Raw genomic sequence first — 12,143 nt, 5'->3', positions numbered from 1 at the left:
CGTGCTTCCCCTGTGCTGCATACCCAGGGTGATGCTGCAGGGAAGTTTCCATTCAATCACAACCACAGCTTTTTTTTCCAGCGTCCTTTCGAGCAGCAGCTCCGCAGGGACATGAGAGCATGTTCGTATTGTTATTGTTGTTATTATTCACCAGCGTGGCAGGGGGAGAAAAGGGCAGGGACGACACGGCTACTGGTCCCCGGTGCGTGTTCTGCTCGCGGCGTGCGGCTGTTTGGTCCATATGAGGTGATGGAAAACTTTTCCCCAGCATCAGGTGTTGCTGCCGAGTGTGAGCTGCTCCAGTTACACTCTCGGCAAGTGTTATAAACACACAGGCACAATCTAAATATTTATGGCACATGAAATCTCCCGTCTGCTGTTCCTCAGCAGAAAGAGAAGAGAGGCAGGAGGGTGGGAGGGTGAATTAAGAGGTGATTATTGTGCGGGGCCTGTAAAATCAAAATATGGAATCAAGATGTATTCGGTCCCCAGGAACGGTCACCACGGCGAGGAGCCAGGTGCCAGCTCCCTGATGTTGATGTGAGAGGTTTGCACGGAGCGGGGTCAGGCAGCCCGGGCCGTGGCTGGGGGGAAGCATTCAGCCTCCACCGGCTGTAACGCTGCTGTTTTACACCAGATGGAAATATGGCCCTGGTTTCGTGGTCTCCCTTTTCCTCTCGAGCACCTCCTGAGAGATGAATTGCTTTAGCTCGTAAAACCTTTCTGGGGCTGCGAAGGAGGAGTAGAGCAGGCTGGGAAATGATTTCTCTGCCCTTAACAAAAGTTGTGATAGAACTTTTGTTTTCTTATTCTATTTTTTTTTTTTTTCTCAAATCTCCAGGGGGGTTGTTAAATGCTTAAAAATAATAATAAAAATAACAAAAAGACCCCCAGACAGGGCATGTTCAATGTGTTTCTGGAACAATTGCCCATTGATCCAACCTGTAGTGCACTGAGTACCTCAGGGTGATAGGACTATCTTGCCAGAAAGGAGAAGAGGTGCTATTTTAGGAGCAATGCTCCACTTAACAAAGTTTAGGAAGTTAAAATACTGTCAGAAATTGTCTCTGGCAATAGCAAATGACATTTCATACCAGCAGATATCACCACCATGGCAAGAATAAGGGATAAGAATACAGGCACACGTGTAAAATTGGTTATCTGGGCATCCCACCAAAAATCTCTTCCAAGTCATCACAGAGACCTGATGAAGAAACAGGTCACAAATAGATTTTTGGGAGCATAACACACTACAGTTCCCAAGGATGAGACACACCCCACAGGTGAAGGACCTGGAGGACAAGAGCATCACCCTCTCTGATAATATAAATTCACCCAGGTGCACTCACCCATGACTGGCTTGAGCACACAGCACCTGAGCTCTCAAGGTGCTGCCTAAACTCCTCGTTTGTTTTTTGCTCAATTACTAGAAGAAAAAGACAGTGCAGAGAGCAGCTCCCTCACTGAGGAGTGTTTTTTCTTTACGCTGGTGTTAAGCCATCAACAGTGACAAATACTGCATCGGAGGCTCTGACTAAAGGCTTGGGGATGTCCAGCTGGAAATAAAGCAAGACATTCCTCCCTGCGCTTGAGCTGCCACTTGCTGTGTTCCAATAGACCCACTAATTTCTATCAGGAAGGGTGACACCACAAAGAGTAATAGTTTTCTAGCTTCTGATGACTTGGGTTTCTGGCTGCCAGAAATCTAGAGAGAACCAGCACATGGGAATCTGCATACTGCTCTGTTTTCAAGGGAGCGCATTCAGTTACGGTGGGGCCCCCAAAGTTATTTTTAGATCAGCACAAATAACTGAGCAGAAGGCTTTGACGTTTTTCCTGAACGAGTCCCAGGACAAAATTAAAAAATCAAGGCGTTTTCAGCTCCGAGCAGGAATTTATACAACCTTTCACCTTGATCTGTGCTGGCACTGGTGAGTCTTGAGTGCAGGCTGGAGACAGCTACGGGAGGATCAGCAGGAAGAAATGCACGGGCTGCGGCTGAGATGAGCTGTACCAACTGGGACCTCATTTTTCCGTCCAAAATATGGGCTCTGCAAAGTTGCTGAGCAGCAACTCTTCACTTCAAGGAAGTCCTTCAGTGCCTCCTCACAGGGCTGACAGCTCGCTGCTGCCAAATTTGAGTAAACAAGCCAATTTCCACGTCCCCCGGAACTGCGAGCACGTCAATAATCACTCAGGAGAAAGCTGAAGTGGAGCCGGGCGCTCGTAGTAACAAAGCCAGGGCACGTTCTAGTTGGCACACCCCGATGGATGTTTACGCTCACACCCACGGAGGCGCCAACCCCAATCTCCTTCCATTGCAATGACAGGCCTGGCTTTGCAGGGCTTCCAAAGGCAGAGCACCTCCTGCCCTGCAGAGGAATTTCACTCCGAGGAGGCTGAGAACGTTTTCCATAGGAATCTGCCTTTGAGAAAAGCCCTATTTTTTCACGTTTCAAAAAGGCAGAGTGGGACATCACCTACTGCTTACGTTTCCACACCATCTCTGCTGGAACAAAGGTACTGACTGCAGTGGGCTTCTCATGGACTCACCTTTATTGTCAGTAAGACAATGGGTAGGTTTTGAACAGAATTCCTCATATTACATATTTCCAGGCTTTCCCATAAGAGTGTCTTCTGTGGCTCTCTACAATCAACTGGGGGAAACAAAGTGCTTTTCTCTAGAGATGGCTCAGCTGACTGCACAGCCAAAGGTAAAGCTACCGTGGACATTAAGAAGCCTCCATGTTACCCAGTGACTGAGCTCAAAAAAGCCAAAAATCTCCGGCTCAAACTAATAGACACATCTGCCAACAACTTCTTTTAATTTTTTGGAACTACTCTATAGATCATTTCATTGCCAAGAAAAAGAAGAGATATTTATGATGGTGACTGAAAAGCCCTGAAATTCCAAGTCAGATCCTCAGTGGTGTAAACTGGAGCTGCTCCAGTGAGTCCAGGGGACACTGCCAATTTACACAGGTTGAACTGGCTCTCTAGTGATACCTGCCTTGCTCTGCAGCTCCCATGGACAATTAGAGGTAGCTTATTGAGGTACTACACGAATACCTGTCACTGTTTCCTCTTGACTCATCCCATTGAAAAAAAAAACACAAGGGCAAAAATACAGAAGTAGAAATCAGACATTTGATCCTACCTTGAACTTAGATATAATGTGAAGATGGGAATGGAAAGTTGGATGGACAGATGATGCTTGCCGATACAGCCTGAGGTAGTTTTCTTGTCAGCGCTGGATTTGTCCTGTAAACCAAGGAAAAAAAAATAAAAAATCTTTTGTTTGTAATCGGGTTGCAAGAATTAAAAACATGTAGGAAAGGGAGGTGTTTCAATACCAAAGCAACAGGAGCATGGGGGAGTTCTAGAGATATAGAAAACATGTGCTTAACATTCAGCAGGTGCTTAGGTTTATATAAAGTGCAGCTCAATGAATTTCCTTATTTTCCTGTCCTGGGGTTCCTCATGAACAAAGTTTCCCCAGATGGGTCTTATTCAGAATCGGGGCCTTATTTAACATCAGGGAGGTTCTTTTGATCTGTCAGTCTCCTGGTTTTCATTATGACTGAGACATCTTTTCTGGAAGGTTGAGGAAATGTGTATTAAATAATGGTCTTTATTCTTAGTTAGTTTCTGGAATAGGAAAAAAAAAATATATATATATAGCCAACAGAAAAATACACACGAATTATGACAGCATGCAACCGAGGACCTTCCTGAAGGTGTGCACCCAACAAATACCAGACACTATTGGCAAACACACATACGAGTAACTACTCCTGGCAATAATCCCCATTGTCTTCAACCACTCACACTGGCAAAGTGACTCCCACAACCAAGTCCTGCAGTGCTCACATTAAAAAAAAAAAAAAATAAAATTGAAATAAAAAAAAATAATTAAATGCATCTGAACCCTTAAAAATGTAAATCAGTTGTAACCTCCAGGAATCCTGCAAGTTTAAGGGGAGTTTTGTTCGCACAAGGATCGATCCCTTTGTTAGACCAGAACATGCTGAATTTAATCTCAGAATGATTTTTTATGGCCAAGACATAACCCACCCTTGAAAAGAAAGAGAGTTTATAATGGAAAGGCTGACACAATCTGAATTATAGAGCTATAAATGACAGCACTCTAATCATTTGATTAAAGTGACCAGTCACTTCCAACAAAGGGGTGCCTGATCCAAAGCTGTTGTAGCAGGTGGAAGGATCCTCCATTGTCATCAAAGGTCTTTGGATCAGGCCCAGCTTGTTCATGTATTTCACCGATTTTACATTCATTTCAATCCCTATTCGGCTAGATATTTAAACACGTGCTAAATATTTATTGTTTGTGCAACCTGGAACTAATCTCAGATTTCAAATTAGGCCCGAGTGTAAGTAACTATTTTGCCAACTGGTACTCAGATGGGCTGGTTTAAAGAGGCTCTTTCTTGAATTTGATACCATATTTTAGTAGCCTTTTTGGTGTTACCCTGATTGCTTTAATGCAGTTGTCATCTTTTGTTAAAGCATATCCTGACAATGCAGTGCAGCGATTTTAACTGTGTGGATAAAAAAAAAAAAAAAAAAAAGATCAGTTATTTGGGGTTTCATTTTCATTTTTTTTCGTGTTTAGGGAAGAAGAAAAGACACAAAAAATAGAGAGAAAATTGAAGGTTGAAAATTACTGGTTTTCAGGAAAAAATATTTTTGGCAATGAAATCAGCAAAAGAAGTAGGGGTTTTGAGTATTGAAGCTCACCAACTAAGCCAGGGAATAAAACTGAACTGAGCTCTGAAACTTTACCTTCCTTTAATTATACAGGTGACATTTCAGACATTTAGTCTGATTTTTTTTTTTGCATCTGCATATTGAAAACACCCTTTTAAAAATACTTAAAAAAAAAGCTGCTACAGAACATTTATTTAGTGAAAAGTAAATCTTATAAAAATTCAATTGCAAAGTAGTTAAGGTATTTGAATTTTTTTTTTAAAGAAAAGAATCCCAAGAAAGAAAGTATTTGATGGCTAATAATCTCATTTCAATATAATAGGACCTTTCTTTTGCAAAGAGCAAGACAGGTTAAAAGATATAATTATGACTTTGCAAACTCTCCCAAGTGCTACGAGATCATCTGACAGTTCTGATCCCGGGCTCAGCTCTCAAAGGGGAAAAGTCTTTGTCTAGTTAGAGAGTTAAAGAGACAGGATCCCTATTCCACCCTCTGCCTACATTGCAATTTAACTGTCAAAAAAATCCAAGCCGCAAAATTGTCTTATTCCAACACAGCACAAGAAAAGAGAGAGAGGTTTGAAACTGACCTGTCAAAAGCACCCTGTTTAAAAATGTATAATATATTTTAAATATTTTTTTTTTTCCGGAGGTACTTAAAGGTTAAAGATGTGCCAAAGAAGTAGGATGGATTTTTTTTTCCCCCTTCACTAAAGCTTTTTAAAACAATTAAAAAAAAAAAAAAATCATTTCAAAATTAGGGATCATCAGCGTAAAAAATCCCCTGAAGATCAAAAGGAACACATTAGAATCACATTAATTCTGATTAAAAAAAAAAAGAGAGAGAGAATAAATCCTCTTTTTCAATGGAAAGAGAAACTTTGAGGACATTTAAATAGTGTTTTCATTGTCAGCATTTACAAGAAGGTGGAGCAGAGTGTCTGGGAGAGATGAGGACCAAGGCAAGCACTGAGCTGCTTGGAAAGACACGGGCTGCTGCTGACAGACTGTCCTCGATATCCCTGGGCTCTTTAAAGCTGTGCTTTTTTTAAGGTTTCCAAATAGTGAAAGGAGGAGGGGAAAATATCTTTTCCCCCAGTAACCAAACAAAAGAAGCCATTTCTTAAGGGGAGTTTCCAAGGAGCCACAAACAAACAATTCCCAATCGTGTTTTTTTTAACCAAATATAGATGGCAAACAGGCGGCTGGACGTGACCAAAGGCTCCTGCGCCGTGCCACCCGTTCGGTATCTGGCGGTGCCACGAGCACGCGGCGCTGAGCCCAACTTGGCCCTATCAGTCCCATTGCAGCATCAGGCCCCTCACTCAGCACCACCATGGCAGGATCATGCCTCAGGGGGTGTTGGTGAAGGCAGGGGGAGCTTTGGGGCTGCAGAAATGCCAGCGTGGATCTGTAGGCTGTTACCTGGGTCTGTAGGTGTGTGCGTTACGTTTCTCTCAGAGCAGGCAACGCGTTCCGCTAATCAGAGGGCAAATTTCCCTCTTATTCCTCCTGCTGCAAGTCGGGAGCAAGCCCTTCATTAATCAGGAGACAATTTCTAGGAGACAACAGCCTCCCCACCTTCCAGAGGTTCACCCACCTCCATCGAGGCCCAGCGAGCTCTGCAGCAAACGGGAGCGACTGCAAGGGCTCCACAGCCAGCAGCCCCTTCGTAGCCTTCATTTGCTGCAGGGCCTGAGGCCGGCCTCCAAGGAGTCGGTCGGGTTTTCCTCCCTCCTAATCAGCAAATTGTAACCTGCTCCTTCCCATATGCGGCTTGAGTAATGGTCCTGCCGTATGTCTGGCAGGGGCACAGGCCAAGCTTTCACATACGTGATTGCATGCACCCGGCAGGAGCGGAGAGCTGAGGGAAAGGCAAAGACAGGGAAGAGATTTGTAGCTTTTGGACAAAGGGGCTGCAAAATAACATCCCTCCCTGTCCCTCTTTGGCATTTTGGACCTTTTCCACAAACAAATCTCTTCACAACTGTCCTCTCCAGAATGCTTGGGTCCCAAACCCAATGAGAAAAAAACAGAAATCTGCTTTGGACTCTGCACCTGGTCCTTCTAACCCCAGGCTGACACAGAGGGGTAGCGACCTGTCTCATCCTCAAGGTCACGAGCTGAAATATTTCCAGGACTGAGATCCAAAGGGCACACATACCACTTACCTCAAGTAGTTCCCGGAGATGAACCTACAGAAAGAGATGAAAATAGTCCAAAGTGTCCAGTAGTCCCTGTAGGACTGGGCAGGACACTGAGCATGGCCTTGGAGACGTCAGCCTCTTGGTTTTGGGTTTAATTCCTCTCTCTGGAGGGGTGCAGCCCCCACATGAGTTGAACTTCAGGCTGGGAGACCAAGACGTGGCCTTTTGGGTGCCCCTCTGGAGTTAGGTGGGAATTTCCCTTAGGGAGCATCTGTTTTTACTGGTCTGGGAGAGCAGCACTGGGCATCCAGGCTCCATTTACTGGGATTTGGAGTATGGAAGGTGGGGGAGCTGTGGGGAGCTCAGAGCCTGAGCTGCAGGGCTCTAATCCCTCCCCAAATTCTCTCTGTTAATCATCTTTTGAGATGCTCTTTTCTGATGGAAAAATCAAACCCAGTATTTCCCTTTCAATGTCTGTTTGTTTGTTTACTGATAAATTTGGCATTTTTCTACTCCCATGGAAATTGCAGCTCTGCAATTGCAGCTCTGCTTCTGGGGTTGGTTACTTCTCTGGTCAGGATGTCCTCTCTGCACTGCATCTCTCATACTTACGGACCAGAAAACAGCAGAAATGCTAAAAAAAAAAATAATGTAGGGGAAGGTGCTTTATCCAAAACTTTATGGTAGGGGAAGCCTGGCAGCTTTGTGTTGTTGCAAAAGGAGTGACAAAAGTATATCCAAACCACAAAATTAAATATACCTTGGTATTGTCGTTATCCTTGTTTTACAGATGATGGAGGAAACTGGGAACAAGCAGGTAGGTGAGTGACCTGAGATCACTCCAGCAGCTAGAAGCAGAGATCACCTAAATCACCATGCAAAGCCTTCCCTGCCAAGAAGCAGTGCTCACAGACAGACCTGCATCGCCTGCATGAGGGCTGTGCAGCTGGGCTGATGCCACAGACCTTAAAGTGCTTTGAAACACATTTATTCAGATTTATGCAAACACCAGGGCCGTAGACTCCAAGCATCTTGGCATACCCAATAAATACACCCTAAATGGTATCAATGCAGTCCAAGATAACAAGGGGCCAGCGAGACAAGTGGCATAAAAATATCAACCTATCCTTACTGCTCCTCCTGTCAAATTTTCTCCTTTTCCAGCCCTCTTCAACCTGTCATTTCCAGGTGGCTGGTATAAGTAGATGAGGTTAACAACATCACTGAATATCACCATCAGACACAGGGAACTTTGGAACAGGGTAATGCAGCAGTTGTGTATTGGTGCTTATCCTCAGTATTTTAATATAGGTAAAACTCTGGAAAATCATGGTGCGATGAAATGAAAAAATAATTTTAAAAAATGGGGTGGGAAACCTTGCTGAAGCATTTTTGCAAATTGATTTTAAGATTTGCATACATCCTGCTGCAGTAGCCTGCATTAGAAAAATGTGTCAACGCAGTCCAGTGTTTCCATAGGACCTGCAGGGTGACCAGGCTTTAAGTATTACTCACTGAAAATTAAAGCCAAACTGGACTCCTGCCTTAGGAAACTCGCCAGATTTCTGCTCTTAAAGGAATGATAAGCCTTTGGGATGCTGCTCTTCTGACTGTGCAAAATCAGGGTCAAGTCTGGGATACGAGCGCCTCATTAAATAGCTCCAGTGCTACCTCCCTCCAATCTGAAGGGAAGTCTTCCTCTAAGAGCAGTACCAGGAACCACCAGCAAGATGAAGGTGTGCTCCTGGCAGCCCAAATGGATTATTTGAAGAGAAAATGCTTTTTAGAAGGTGTTCTTTCCATGCTTGTTGCTCCCAAGAAAGCAAGACTTCCCAATTTTTTCCATTAAGCTCTCTGGTCCAAAATTCTCAGACAGTTTGCCTCAGTCACTCGAGGGATGGGATGGTAATGGGATGTCCCACCCGTGAGCAGGATCTGGGTCTCCTTGTAAGTGCTGTAGGCTAAAGCTGGCTTCCTCAGGCCATTGGAAAGCTGCCACGATTCTGTCCACACACGAACCAAAATTCGTCTGCTTTGCACATTTCCCCATTAACCCAACCTGCTCTCCCACTCATCTTTTCTCGTTTGTGATCAGCTTGGAAGAATTTTATTTTTTATTTTTAATTTTTATCTTTTTTTTTTGTCAGGGACAGTCTAGTTGCTCGCTTATGACAGCGTGCTGCAGGTGCCCAAAGGGAATTCCTGCGGTGAAAATCATGGATGTTGTTCTGAGGAGATGCAGATAGTGGGGAGTGAGACAGTGCGAGTGGCACCTGGTGAGAAAACAGCAGAGAGTGGCAAGGAGCCACGGCACACACTGATTCGACATATGTTAAGTGTGTAGCAGGAGCAGCAACGTACGTACAAAAGAAAGGAGGAAGCCTGCAGGCATAACCTGATGAAATTACACAGGACCTGTACTTGGGTTTGCCATTTTCTCCTCATCATATTCCTCCCTTCCTATCGCTGCAGAGGCCATCCCTGCCTGACTGCTCCATTTCCAAGTGGCACAGCCCTTACTGGCCAGCTCAAACCAAAGGCCACGGGCAGCACTAACAGCTTGGCCAGAATTTTCCCTTACACGGGGGAAATTTGGTGCAAAGCTGGTGGTGCTGGCTTCACACGGCAGAGAGCAGCTCCACGGTGTGCCTGTCCTCAGAGCGATGCCTCACCATCAAACGAGACAATTTCAGCTGAGCTGAGAGCTGAGCTGCCTTCAGGCTGGGACAGGCTCAGGCGACGTCCCCGCTCCGCAGTCGGTCCCCCCTCAGCGCACAGCACACGTTTCGGTTTGATTGATTTTGTAATTGCTCGTTTAATTGAACAGTTACAGCAACACTATCAGGAAAAGGTTTCAGGGCTGGGAAGGGGGGTGGGAGGGGAAGGGGGTGGAAGGGGAATTGGAGCCAGGGAAAGAGCAAAATGGGTTTTTCCCTTCCTCTCAAGATGAAAACAGAAGAGGCGAGGAGCTGAGCTCCCTTTAGCAGGCACTGAGGAGGAGGAGAGCTGAAAACAATAAATTGTGAAAAGAGGAGAAAAATTAGAAGTGGGTTGAAAAGTGTGGCAGGGCCAGAGGGTCCCAGGGACTGCTTAGCCTCTAACTGACATCCTCTTCCTGCTGGCTGTGAATGCTGGCATGAGGAAAATGGGCCACAGAGAAGGAAAGCCGGGAAGCTGTGTGGGCTGGAGGTGGGGGAGCAAGCAGCAGGAGATGCCTGTCTGCCTAAACAAGAGGCAAAGAAGCAATGTGGAGAGACGAGGAAAGACATACCTGTGTATGAAAGCAAAGCACGTGTATAGGAAGGTCGGTAATTTAAAGGCGTGCAGGGTCAGAGGTGTACAAACCTAGTGGCCAAGGAACAGAGGTATACGGAGAGATGTATGCAAGGGAGAGATGTGTGTGTGGCATAACCTCATACAAGAGAAACCTCCAGGGAACAGGAGAATGGAGTCTACAGGAAGGTTGGGATACAAAGGAGTGAAAGGAGAGCACACAAACAGGAAAGGAAAGCAAGAAAAATAGGGGAAGAGAGGGACAGACACGTCCACAAAAGTAGGTGAGTGTGAGAGAAATCAGGGCATGTGCTAGTCAGTTTTATCACTGTGTCTGCTGTTGGATACGCTCTGCTATCAGGTTATGATTTGAGGTCGCCGTTTCTTCGCACATCTGGTGCCGTGTCGTCTGGGGCTGCGTGGGCACTGCCTGCGTGTATCTGTGCTCTTTTTCGAGTCTTTCTGCCTCAGATTTGCATACACTTCCTAGGCAGGTTTCCCAAGGAGGTGAACAGCCCCTAGTTGTTGGCACAGGGGCTATTTGCATCGCTCTTAATAGTATATGTGTACAACTGTGTTAAGGAGGATGTGTGTGTAAAATCTACTATGTCTGTGTAGAGGGCACTGCGCACTGCCACTTCTCGTAGCCCAGATGTGGTGGTGTCACCGTGTGCCCCTGTGTTCTGTGTGTCTGAGCGCCGAGCATGTGCTTGTTGGGTGTGTGTCAGGAAAAGGACAGGAGAATCCAGACAGGGTCAGGGGGGAAGGTGCACACAGAGGCCATGGTGCAGCTCCAAAGCAAAGGAGATCAGGTTTCAGGAGAGCCTGGAGCTCGGGCTGGAGGGGGACAGGAGGTGGGCTCTGCTGCCTGCATTCCCTGGCAGGCAGCACAAGGCAGGTTTAAAGAATATCCTTCCATTTAGGAGTTTGTTTATTATTCTTAACTAAGCAGCTCAGACAGGCAAGCCGGCAGCACCGTATCCACATTGACTTCCCAGGAAGGCAGGGAAGGGAGGGACAGGAAGGCAGATTTCCAGGCTAAGGGACAAAGGGATTTATGTACCGCTGTGCTGGGGAAGGGGGCAAGGCTGCTTTGCCAACTATTTAGAAAGAGGGTGGAAGACGGTCAGCTTTGGGAGGTCGGAGTGGAAGCTGGGTGGGGTACAGCCAGGGTATGGCAAACTGGCTTGTAGCTGCCGTGCTGTGCCAAAACCCAGCAGCACTTTTCAGTTCACTGCTGCTTTCACACTCGGGAAGTTCAGGCAAACTTCCTGAGAACCAGGAGCAGAGACTCAGGTGCGTTTTCTAGGGAGAAGTGATCTCTTCTCTCTCCTGTTAAAATCTAATCAGGAGCCACAGGGCACCAAAATACTTGTGGGAATAGAAATTCCCTCACCTTGCAAGCGTGGCCATACCAGGGAGTCAATGCACGTCTCAGCTCTGGGATTTGGGTTGTCTGGCCCACCTGGCAGTTTTTCAGCTACTGCAGTGATGACCAAGAACACAGAAACCCGGACAGAGAGACATTATCGGTGTGCATTTCTCACAGGGAGGCGCCATGTATCTGTGGGCTCCCTCGACACGTAGGTGATGGAGGAGGGCAAAGTTCTGGATGTCTAAACAGTGCAAAATACCCAGGAGTTGTTTTCCTGCATGCTGCTTTCGCATGCCCACCAGCTCAGCTAAATGTTATCTGTACAAAGATACGTAGACCAGCATTTTGCAGCCAGCACCTTCCACGTCTCCGGGCTCCAATGTGTAAGAGCTGCAGGTTCAGGCAATGGGGCAGCCACAAGCAGACACCAAAACCTTCCCCACATGCAAACAGGAGGGTTGGTGTCTTTGCAGCTCAGAGGGCAGGACTGCAAGGGAGGGAGTAGCGTTGCCATTCGCCGAGTGCTGCTGTGTGTGCTCACACTGTCATGAAAATGAGGTCAGGGAAGGTCATTCAGTTCAACAGTATAAATCAAGGAGGAAAGTAGAGTGGAAGCCTGT

This window comes from Aythya ferina, assembly GCF_964211825.1.
Source record: "Aythya ferina genome assembly, chromosome: 25".
NCBI lineage: Eukaryota > Metazoa > Chordata > Aves > Anseriformes > Anatidae > Aythya > Aythya ferina.
This window is presented reverse-complemented; position numbering follows the sequence as displayed.